The following is a 12538-nucleotide window of genomic DNA, read 5'->3' as shown; positions in this document are numbered from 1 at the left end:
TTCGTGCCCCGGTCCGGGAAGATCCCACATGCCACGGAGCAGCTAGGCCCATGAGCCATGGCCACTGAGCCTGTGTGTCTGGAGCCTGTGCTCTGCAATGGGAGAGGCCACAACAGTGAGAGGCCCACATACCGCAACAACAACAACAACAAATAAATAATAAATAAATGGACAGAAGACCCCAATAGACATTTCTCCAAAGAAAACATACACATGGCCAATAGGCACATGAAAAGATGCTCAATATCACTAATTATTAGAGAAATGCAAATCAAAACTACAATGAGCTACCACCTCATAGCAGTCAGAATGGCCAAAATTAAAATGTCTACAAATAACAAGTGCTGGAGGGGGTGTGGAGAAAAGGGAACCCTCCAACACTGTTGGTGGCAATGTAAATTGGTGCAGCCACTATGGAGAACAGTATGGAGGTTCCTCATAAAACTAAAAACAGAATTACCATATGATCCAGCAATCCCACTCCTGGGCATATATCCACATAAACTATAATTCAGAAAGATACATGCACCCTTATATTCATAGCTTCACTATTCACAATAGTGAAGACATGGAAACAACCTAAATGTCCATCAGCAGATGAATGGATAAAGATGATGTGGTACATATATACAATGCAATACTAATCAGCATAAAAAAGAACAAAATAATGACATTTGCAGCAACATGGATGCAACTAGAGATTATCATACTAAGTGAAGTTAAGTCAGAAAGAGAAAGACAAATACCACATGATATCACTTGTATGTGGAATCTAAATTATGACACAAGTGAACCAATCTATGAAACAGAGAGTCACAGACATATAGAACAGACTGGTAGTTGCCAAGGAGGAGGGGGGCTGGAGTGGGAGGTTGGGGTTAGCAGATGTAAGCTTTTATAGGTAGAATGGATAATCAACAAAGTCCTATTGTATAACACAGAGAACTATATTCTATACATATCCTGTGATAAACCATAATGGAAAAGAATATATTAAAAAAAAGAATGTGTATATGTGTATAACTGAATCACTTTGCTGTACAGCAGTAATTAACACAACATTGTAAATCAACTATACTTCAATAAAAAATAAATAAATAAAATAAATAAAACATGCTTTTCCTCTAGGCAAATTCTTAATCAACTTCTAGTTTCAGCCTATTATCCAGAAGAAACTGTCTGAATACCTTTATGACAGGATGTTTTTGAAATGCCTTTATGTACGTTATGGATCAAAGAAGAAATAAATAACATTGGGAATTAGAAAATACTTGGTACTGAGTTATAATTAAAACTCTACAAAAATATGTGAGGTGCAGCTAAAGCTACACTTAGAGGGAAATTTATTGCCTAAATACATGTGTTGACACAAATGACTGAAAATTAATGAGCTAAATAAACAACTCACTAAATTTTTTAAAAAGACAAATTGACTAGTGTAAAGAAAATGATAAAGACTGAAAATTGATGAACTAAAAGCATGAAACAATAGAGTTACAAAACCCAAAACTGACTTGAAAACAAACTTCTAACAAGACTTTGAATAAAAGAATAAGAATAAAAGATTTCATGAACAAAAGGAGACATAGTTTAAAATATGGTTATACTTAATAATCATAAAAGAATGTTTTGAACAACTATATTACAAATTAATTAGAAAATACATGAAAAAGACAATTTTTTGAAACAAATGTAAAACCAAAACTGACTCCCCCCACCACCCCCCTTAAAAAAGGAAATCTGAATAAACCACTGAACAACTGAAGAAATTGAATCAGTAATTAAAATGTACCCAGAACAAAATTTTAAAACATAGGCCCAAATAATTTTCAAGGGCAGTTCTACCATACTTTCAAGGAATAGACAATTCCAGAATCATCCAGAAAATAGAAAAGAAAAGAAAAGAAAGGAATCTACAAGCAACCATATTTATTTCATGAGGCAGATATAACTTGATCCCAAAACCAGACACAAAACTGAAAAGTCAATTGCATTTCTGAGCAAAGACCCAAAAATTCTAAATAAAATATTACCAAATGGATTTCAGCAATGCATTTAAATATATATGAATATATATTAATATTTTATTACTTTTTAAATCCTCACAATTATATATTAAAAAAGAAAAATATACATACATTTCAATACATGCAAAAAATATTTTACAGAATTCAATCATCTTTTCATGATTAAACTGATAGCTAACTTCCTTAATCTGATAAAAAGTACTTACCAAAAATATACAGAAAATATTATACTTAATGATGAAATTCAGAAACACTCTTGTTTAAATGCCAAGCAAAAGAAGAATACCCATTATAATCACTTCTAGTTAATTTTGTTCTGGAGGATATAAACAGCACAATAAGACAATAAATAAAATGAGTCAAGGATTGGGAAGGAACAGAAGTATAATTATTTGTAGATGATGTAAGGGACTTCAGCAAGACTGATGGATTAAAATATCAACATATATATATATATATAAATAGCATTCTCATACATCAGCCACAAACAACTAGAAAAATGTAATTTTAAGATAGATTCCAGGGCTTCCCTGGTGGCGCAGTGGTTGAGAGTCCTCCTGCCAATGCAGGGGACACAGGTTCGTGCCCCGGTCCGGGAAGATCCCACATGCCGTGGAGTGACTGGGCCCGTGAGCCATGGCCGCTGAGCCTGCGCGTCTGGAGCCTGTGCTCCACAACGGGAGAGGCCGCAGCAGTGAGAGGCCCGCGTACCAAAAAAAAAAAAAAAGATAGATTCCATTTACAACAGGAACAACAAAAAGAAAAAAAAAAAGACCTGGGAATAAATTTAACAAAATGTGTAAGACTTTATGAAGAAAAAAATTATAAGTATATACTGACAGACTAAAATAAAAACTAAATAAATGGAGATATATATTTATTCATGGGTTGGAAAATTCAAAACCATATATATCTCAGTTATCCTCAAATTAAGCTATAAATTGAATGTAATTCCAGTCAACAGGGTTTTAAATAGAACTTGGTAAGTTAATTCTAATGCATATGGAAAAATAAAATGTCAAGAATACACAAAAATATTTCTGAAAGACATAAGAGTTGACTTGAACAAATGGAAAGACATCTTCTGTTCTTGGAAAGGACTACTCAACATTGTGAACACATCAGTTCCTCCTAAGTTCATTTATATATTTACGGCAATCTTGATGAAAATACCAACAAATGTCTTCATGAATTTAGACAAGTCGATATTAAAATTTATATTAAAAACATGAAATGATAGTCATGAAAACACCAAAAAAAATGGGGAATTCCCTGGTGGTCCAGTAGTTAGGACTCGGTGCTTTCCCTGTTGTGGCCCAGGTTCAATATCTGGTTGGGGAACTAAGATCCCACAAGCCACCTGGAGTGGCCAAAAAAACCCCAAGAAACAAAACACAAACAATGAATGGAGGGAAAAGGAGTGTAGTTCTACCACATTAAACATATTCTGAAGCCTCTATAATTAAAACAGTGTGAAACTAGCACAAGAATAGGCAAATAGATCAAAGGACTACAATAGAAAGCTCAACAGTAGACACAAATTCATATGGAATTTTAATATGTTATAAACGTGGCATCTCAAATCTTTGTTACAGATGTGGATTTTATAATAAATGGTGCTCAAACAACTGGACATTCATTGAGAAAAAGGTAAATTAGATCTATAACTTACACCATACACACAAAAAAATTCAAATGGACCAGAAATTTAAATGGAGAAAAATGAAACCATACAAGTACTGGAAGAAACCATGGGGAATTCCTCTTCAGCCCTTGGTATGGGAAAGACTCTATGACTCCAAATCCAGAAGCAATAAAAGACTGACAAATTTGACTACATAAAAAACATTTTATTTATTTATTTTTTATTAAAAATATTTATTTATGTTTTACTTATTTTATTTATTTATTTTTTTTGGCTGCATTGGGTCTTCATTGCTGCACGTCAGCTTTCTCCAGTTGTCGCGAGCAGGGGCTACTCTTCATTGTGGTGCATGGGCTTCTCATTGCAGTGGCTTCTCTTGTTGCGGAACATGGGCTCTAGGTGCATGGGTATGTAGTTGTGGCACACAAACTCAGTAGTTGTGGCTCGTGGGCTCAAGAGCACAGGCTTGGTAGTTGTGGCACATGGGCTTAGTTGCTCCGCAGCATGTGGGATCTTCCCGGACAAGGGCTTGAACCCGTGTTCCCTGCATAGGCAGGCAGATTCTTAACCACTGTGCCACCAGGGAAGCCCCATAAAAAACATTTTAAATTGCATTACAAAGTGGCACTATAAATAAAGTCAAAGGGCAACTGACAAACTGGGAGAAAATATTTGGAACATATACAACCAAATACTAATAACACTAACATATGACAAACTCTTTTAAATAAATGAGGGACAAAGGAACAAAACCCCATAGAAAAATGGGAAACATACATGAACAAACAGTTCACCAAAAGTAGATAGAAAAATATCTTCAAATTTGCTCATAATTAGAGAAATAATCTTAAGATAATACTATGATACCATGTTGTACCTCTTAGATTAGAAAAAATTATAAAGTATGAGAACACAATCTGTTGGTGAGCCTATCAGGAAAAGACACTTTCATGCAATGCTGGTGGTAGTGCAAACTGGTGCAGTGTTCTGGAGGAAAGTTTGACAATAACTAACAAAACTACATATGCACTTACCTTTTAACCCAGTAATATCACTTCTAGAAATCTACTCTGCAGATACACTTCCAATAACAGTCAGAAAAAAAATGTATGCCCAAGGTTAGTCATTTGCAGCACTGTTTGTAATTACAAAAAGTTGGAAACACAGAAAGGGAAATTAAGGAAACAATACCTTTTACCACTGCATCAAAAAGAATAAAATACCTAGGAATAAACCTACCTAAGGAGGTACAAAAGACCTGTACTCCAAAAACTATAATATGTTGATGAAAGAAATCAAAGACCACAAAACTGATGGAAAGATATACCGTGATCTTGGATTGGAAGAATCAATATTGTTAAAATGACCATACTACCCAAGGCAATCTACAGATTCAGTGCAATCCCTATCAAATTACCAACAACATTTTTCACAGAACAAAAAAATTTTTAAATTTGTATAGAAACACAAAAGACTCTGAATAGCCAACAGAATCTTGAGAAAGAAAATTGCAACTGGAGGAATCATGCTTCCTGACTTCAGACTATACTACAAAGCTACAGCCATTAAAACAGTATGGGACTGGCACAAACACACACACATAGATCAATGGAACAAGATAGGCAACTCAGAAATAAACCCACACACTTATGGTCAATTACTCTACGAAAAGGGAGGGAAGAATAAACAATAGAGAAAAGATAATCTCTTCAATAAGTGGTGCTGGGAAAACCAGACAGCTACACATAAAAGAATGAAATTAGAACATTCTCTAGCACCATATACAAAAATAAGCTCAAAATGGATTAAAGACCTAAATGTAAGACCGGATACTATGAAACTCGTAGAGGAAAACATAGGTGGAACACTCTTTGAAATAATAGCAGCAATGTCTTTTTGGATCCATCTCCTAGAGTAATGGAAACAAAAGCAAAAATAACAAATGGGACCTAATTAAACTTAAAAGCTTTTGCACAGCAAAGGAAACCATAAACAAAATGAAAAGACAACCTATGGAGTAGGAGAAAATATTTGCAAACAATGAGACTGACATGGGATTAATTTCCAAAATATACAAGCAGCTTATATAGCTCAATATCAAAAAACAAACAACCCAATCAAAAAATGGGCAAAAGACCTTAATAGACATTTCTCCAAAGAAGACATGCAGATGATCAACAAGCACATGAAAAGACGCTCAACTTCTCTAATTATTAGAGAAAGGCAAATCAAAACTACAATGACGTGTCACCTCACACTGGTCAGAATGGCCATCACCAAAATATCTACAAATAATAGATGCTGGAGAGGGTGTGGAGAAAAGGGAACGCTCTTGCACTGTTGGTGGGAATGTAAATTGATACAGCCACTGTGGAGAACAGTATGAAGGTTCTTTAAAAACTAAAAATAGAATTACCATATGACCCAGCAATCCCACTCCTGGGCAAATTAGAGTTTTCAAATGAAAACTCTAATTTGAAAAGATACATGCACCACAATATTCATAGAAGCACTATTTACAATAGCCAAGACATGGAAGCAACCCAAATGTCCATCAACAGATGACTGGATAAAGAAGATGTGATATATATATATATATGGAAACTACTCAGCCATAAAAAAAGAATGAAATAATGCCATTTGCAGCAACATGGATGGACCTAGAGATTATCATACTCAGTGAAGTGAGTCATACAGAGAAAGACAAATATCATATGATACTGTTTGTACGTGGAATCTAAAAAATGATACAAATGAACTTATTTACAAAAGAGATATAGACTCATAGACATAGAAAACAAACTTATGGTTGCCAAAGGGGAAAGGGGGTGGGGGGCATAAATTAGGAGTTTGGGATTAGTAGACACAAACTGCTATATATAAAATAGATAAACAACAAGGACCTACTGTATAGCACAGAGAACTATATTCAATACCTTGTAATAACCTATAATGGAAATAATATGAAAAAGAATATATATAGAATATATATACAGTAAGTCCCCTACATACAAACCTACAAGTTGCGAACTTTCAAAGATGCAAACGTGTGTTCGCATGTCCCATCACATAAGTTAATTCACATGTCTGGTGTACGTCATCGTGTGCTTGCATCCTCTACAAGTAGTTGTGTTTTGTGTACTTTTCTGTACTGTGTTTGTTTTTTATGTATTATTTGTGTGAAAAGTATTATAAACCTATACAGTACTATATAGGCAATTGTGTTAGTTGGGTACCTAAGCTAACTTTGTTGGACTTACAAACAAATTGGACTTACGAACACGCTCTTGGACGGAACTCGTTCGTATGTAGGGGACTTACTGTATATGTATAATTGAATCACTTTTTCTGTACACCTGAAACATTGTAAAGCAATTATACTTCAATTTAAAAATATGCAAAACAAACAAACAAAAAAGTTGGAAACAACAGAAGTTCTCATATATAGGGGAACAGTTGAATAAACTATGGTACATTCATATAATGGAGCAGTATGCAGCAGTAAAAGAAAAGTGAGATCTCTGTGATTTCCAACATACACTAGTAACAGATTTTTAAAAAGCAAAGTACAGGGCTTCCCTGGTGGTGCAGTGATTAAGAATCTGCCTGCCAATGCAGGGACACGGGTTCGAGCCCTGGTCCGCGAAGATCCCACATGCCGCTGAGCAAGTAAGCCCGTGCGCCACAACTACTGAGCCTGCACTCTAGAGCCCGTGCTCTGCAACAAGAGAAGCCACTGCAGTGAAGAGTATCCCCCACTCGCCGCAACTAGAGAAAGGCCGCACGCAGCAAAAAAGACCCAACGCAGACAAAAATAAATAAATAAATAAATAAATAAATAAATATTTTTAAAAAAGCAAAGTACAAGAGTATCTATAGTACCACTTTACATGTAAAAAAGAAGAAATATGAGAAAATACACATGTATCTGCTCATTTGTGCACATGTAAACGATATATAGGAAGATTAACCAGAAGCTAATTGAGATTGGTTACCTAGCAGAGGTGGGTGAGAACAGAATGGATAGAAGGGAGAATAAAAATGGCGATGAGTGAGGAAGCCAAACTTCTTTGAGGAAGCCATGCTTCTTTGCATTGTTCTCATTCTTAGAACCATAGTATGATGGTTAATTTTATGTGTCAACTTGACTGCCCACAGCGTCTCTAGATTAAACATTATTCCTGAGTGAGGATGTTTCCAGATGACATTAAGGTTTGAAGTAGTGGACTTAGTAAAGTAGATTGCCCTCCCCAGTGTGGGTGGGTATCATCCAATTCATTGAAAGCCTGACTAGAACAAAAGGCAGAGGAAGGAAAACAGGAACCCCTGTTTTCCTTCTTTAACACTGAGCTGGGACATCTCGTGTCATCTTTTTCTGCCCTCCAGCTGGGATTTAAGCCATCAGCTCTCCTGATTCTCAGGCTTTGGACATGGACTGAATTATACCACTGGCTTCCCTGGGTCTCCAGCTTGCAGGTAGCAGATCATGGGACTTCTCAGCCTCCATAATTGTGTGAGCCAATTCCTCATTATACATACACACACACACACACACACACACACAATCTCCTATTGGCTCTGTTTCTCTGGAGAACACTGATTAATACACATGGTAATATTTCACATCAAATAAATTAAATAAATAAATAAATAAATAAATATCAACCGGAATGTGATGGGGACCTCAAATGGAATACAAATAGTAACAAATGAACCTAACTGTATTACAAATGACTAAAAACCAAACTCAAGGGGGTGGCAAAGAATAAACTAAGTATTTTTGGAAGAGAGTATTTTCACTGGACACTGTAAACCTAAAAAAAAAACTGTACACAAAATTCTGTACTCTGTGTTAGTATGGGTTGATAATTATGAAACTACTTTATATGTATACTAAGATTTTAAAAATTAAGTAAATATATTGTGGATAATAAGAGCTAGGTTTCTTGCTGTAAACAACAATAAAAGCTACAAATAAGGAGAGGAGAAAAGCTAGAATGAAACTTGTGGTACTGAGTAAGGTAAGAACACATGGTTTTTAATATGTATACATATGAACAGATGCAGAAATAAATATGAATGTATAAATTTCTTAGTTCTATTGACGAGTGTCTATTGTTCTATAGAAACAATGACATCCTGTAGCAATAAGCATACTGGTGCCCAGATCTTGGTTCAGAATACCATTTCTCAATAAAAGGAATCAGGGCTATAGAATTAACCCCAGAAAAATGGTTGAGTCCAGGGGTAGGGTAAGGAAAATTGAAGATGGTCTGGAACTACCTATTCTTCCAAGTAAGAACATGCTCAAAAATAAAATTGGGGGCCTGTTGAAAGGGCAGAGAAACAACTTGAAAGAGCTCCCAAAGACCAAAGCTGGTTCAATTTAAGCAACAAAATAAATAATGATGGTATCAAATTATGATCCCTGTGTCCATACTAATATAAAGCAAAAATTAAATAAATAAACAGGAGAGAAGGGACAGCTCCTTCTTGCAATGGATGTCGATTAATAAGTTTAAAAGAAATTATGGGAAATAGAAAGATCACCAGTAGACAAACACCCAGTGATAAATGTTGCAGGCAAGAACCATCCATGGATTCTAAAATTAGTGGACAAAAGTATGATATGAAATGGGATATATGCATAGTCTCCAAGTATCTCCCCAGAAGATACTTACTGACTTCAAAGGGAAAAATAACGGCTCACAGTTGAGAAATCTGGCAGACATCATCTTAGCCAAGTGATAAAGGCTAACATCAACACTAATGAATCATACTGGCACATGTGGCCCCTGATATAATGTGTTAATATCACTTCAGTGGTATCCTTGACAAAAAGACATAATCTCAATGTAATAATGAAAAAACAAAGACCATTCCAAATTAGGGAACATTCTATAAGTAACTGACCAGTTGTCTTCAAAAGTGTTGAGGCCATGAAAGACAAGAAAAAGACTGAAGATATGTCACAGATTAGAGAAGACTAAGGAGACATGACAACTTTTCTCATCTATAAAAAAAATATACATTTTAGGTTTGTTGCAGAAATAACAATAACGTGTACAGCGCACATGGCCCCTGGCACCCAAAACTTGGTAGCTGTCACCTTCTTCAAAATAAAACCTAAGACTTGTTAAAAGATTTTCCACTCTCTTTATCTAATTTGATACACTCTACAGCCCTGATGAGGTAGGTAGGGCAAGTGTTACTGTCTCCATTTTACAGATGGCTTAGTGAAAATTCATAACTCCCCAGGACCAGAGAGCTGGCAAGTGAAAAAACAGAGACTTGAATACAGGGCTTATGACTGTTGGTCAATTTGCATTTTTCACCAGATAGCCTCTCATTTCATCAAAGTCCAGAGAGTGCACTCATGGATAAGGAAAAAAATTGCAACCAAGAAGTTGAAAAATTATGGAGAGAAGGATCCTGATTAACCCTCAGTTCAAGAGAAAAAATTGTTCCATTAAAATTCTTCAAATACTGTATATTAACACATATATGTGGAATCTAGAAAAATGGTACAGATGGACTGGTTTGCAAGACAGAAATAGAGACACAGATGTAGAGAACAAGGTTATGTAGAGAACAAGAGGGGAAGGTGGGGGGGTGGGGGGGTGATGAATTGGGAGATTGGGATTGACATGTATACACTAATATGTGTAAAATAGATAACTAACAAAAAAATAAAATTCCCTTTCCCTGATTGTTCCCGATTTGAGATTTTCATAGTTCTTTGAAATACCACAAGATCAACAAAACGCACACACATATAGCTCCATGAGATAATGGAAATAGTGGTACTTTCCAGGGTAGAGGAAGAGAAATTCATTACATTAGACAATCCCAGAAGAATGACATGAGAGGCCAGGATGCAATGCAAATAAATGTAGAAAAGGAGGGAGGAAGAGGGGGAGAGAGGGAGGGAATTATTTCTGGCACACCTAATTACTACAGAAACTTACCTGCTAATCTCCAGGGTAATTCACACTTTTATAGATCATATGACAAATTACTTTTTCAGATTTTGTTAAAACAATCCTGAAAGTTTCAGATTTAGATTGTGAACAAACTTTATGTTAGATGCAATGGCAGGTCTAAATAAAGGTTACTTGCTGAATCTAAGTTTTCAAAGTTTCCCTTTTATATAAAATAAAGTTTTTAATTATTGTACATATTTACCTTCTCATGATTTGAATAACCAAAACATTAAAACCACAGCCATATCCTAGTATAGAAAGCCCCAGAGGGGCAAAACTTCCACTTCCTGAGAATTCTGTTTGGCACCTGGAACGTTGTGAATACACAATACAAACTACGCAGTGCTCCCCGTTCATTCTTGTTGGCAGCCTTGACAGGAAGATCCAGGTCAGATGAGATGAAGTACACAGGACTCTCATTGAACTGCTCCAGGGCCTCAGGTTCCCTGACAACATGACCTCTAAGGTCTCACCTAGAGCTAAATTTCTAAGCTCTCTAAACTTTCTTTCTGAGCCACTGCTTCAAATCAAGTGTAATGAAGATATGAGATGACCGAACTGCCTCATAAGTTCAGTCAATGTTCATTAAGTCCTGCATATCTTGTATGACCCCAAAGCCTAGAGTGACCATAGTCTCAGGGTTAGGAGCTTGAGCTTTGGCATTTATGAGCTGTGTGACCCTAGGAAAGTAATCTAATCTCTCTGTGTTCTAATTTACTCAACCATAAAATGGGATCATACCTACCTCATAGTATTGTTGGGAGGATTAAATGAGTTAATGAGTTTAATACACATTAAATGAATGCTTATAAGAATGTCTACAACACTGTAAGTTCTCAATAATTCTTAGCTGCACGTATTATCTTCTTTCAACTAAGCAACATTCTTTAATATGTGCAAGCACAAAGTCTATGGAAACACCTGCCACCAGGGAGAAAAGATGGAGTCAAATGTTCATAAAGATCAAGGACAGGGAAGTATGACACAATGCATTGCTTGCTGCAGGCTGCATCTGTTCAGCTGGGCTGAGATGAGCCTCCTGTAGTTCCATGGTTGGCCTGCCCCACCAGCCTCTGCTGGCAGACTGAATGGCAGAGTGTGGGTGGACCAGGAGAAATCCATCCCTACCACTGGTCAGAGAGCCTGCTCCTGTGTTCTCTGCCATCCCACATTAGAGCACAATGGATGCGACACACTGCTAACAGGCTTTAAGAGTTGGGAGGCTGGGAGAAAGAACTAAGGGCATAATGGAAGAGCCGGCATTCAGGGCATCTCTGTGAAGTGCTCTCAAGCTGCTTTTTGAGGGCGGGTGGGAGGAGAGCTTGGGGAGAAGCGAGCAGAGCTTTCCAGATGGGAGGCGTAGGATGTGTGTGCCCCTGGGCACGGAGTTTGGCGAAGCCCACATGCAAGAGGACCAATAGTGTTGCCAGGAAGAGACAGCATGAAATAAAGTGTAGCAGCAGGAACAGTCAGTAATAGCCAGGGGGGATTTTTGCCTATTTTGCCAATTTCCAGAGAAAATCTCTGCAACTGGGTGTGCTTTGTTATCAGGTTAACTGCCTTTTAGGATTATATTTAGACTTTCTTTTTCCTTTCTTAGAAAACCTCAAATGATTGCAACTTCCACAGAATGTTTAAATAGGTCACAATAACCAAGGAATGCCTTTTTTCCTTTCAAACAGACACTCGAAACTCTAGATTCCAGAGAACTGGATTCCTCATTCTCCTGGGGGGACAGAGTGGCAAATTCAACCTGCCCCTCTCCCATCTCCCTTCATTCTATTTAAGGGCTTTCAGTTCACTGTTGAGTAAAAGGAAGGAGCATTTTCTCAGAATGAAAACCAATTCTCCAGTAAAAGAAAGCTAGGTGAGGATTTCTAAAG

The sequence above is a fragment of the Lipotes vexillifer genome, unplaced genomic scaffold, assembly GCF_000442215.2.
Source record: "Lipotes vexillifer unplaced genomic scaffold, Lipotes_vexillifer_v1.1 scaffold50, whole genome shotgun sequence".
Taxonomy (NCBI): Eukaryota; Metazoa; Chordata; class Mammalia; order Artiodactyla; family Lipotidae; genus Lipotes; species Lipotes vexillifer.
This window is presented reverse-complemented; position numbering follows the sequence as displayed.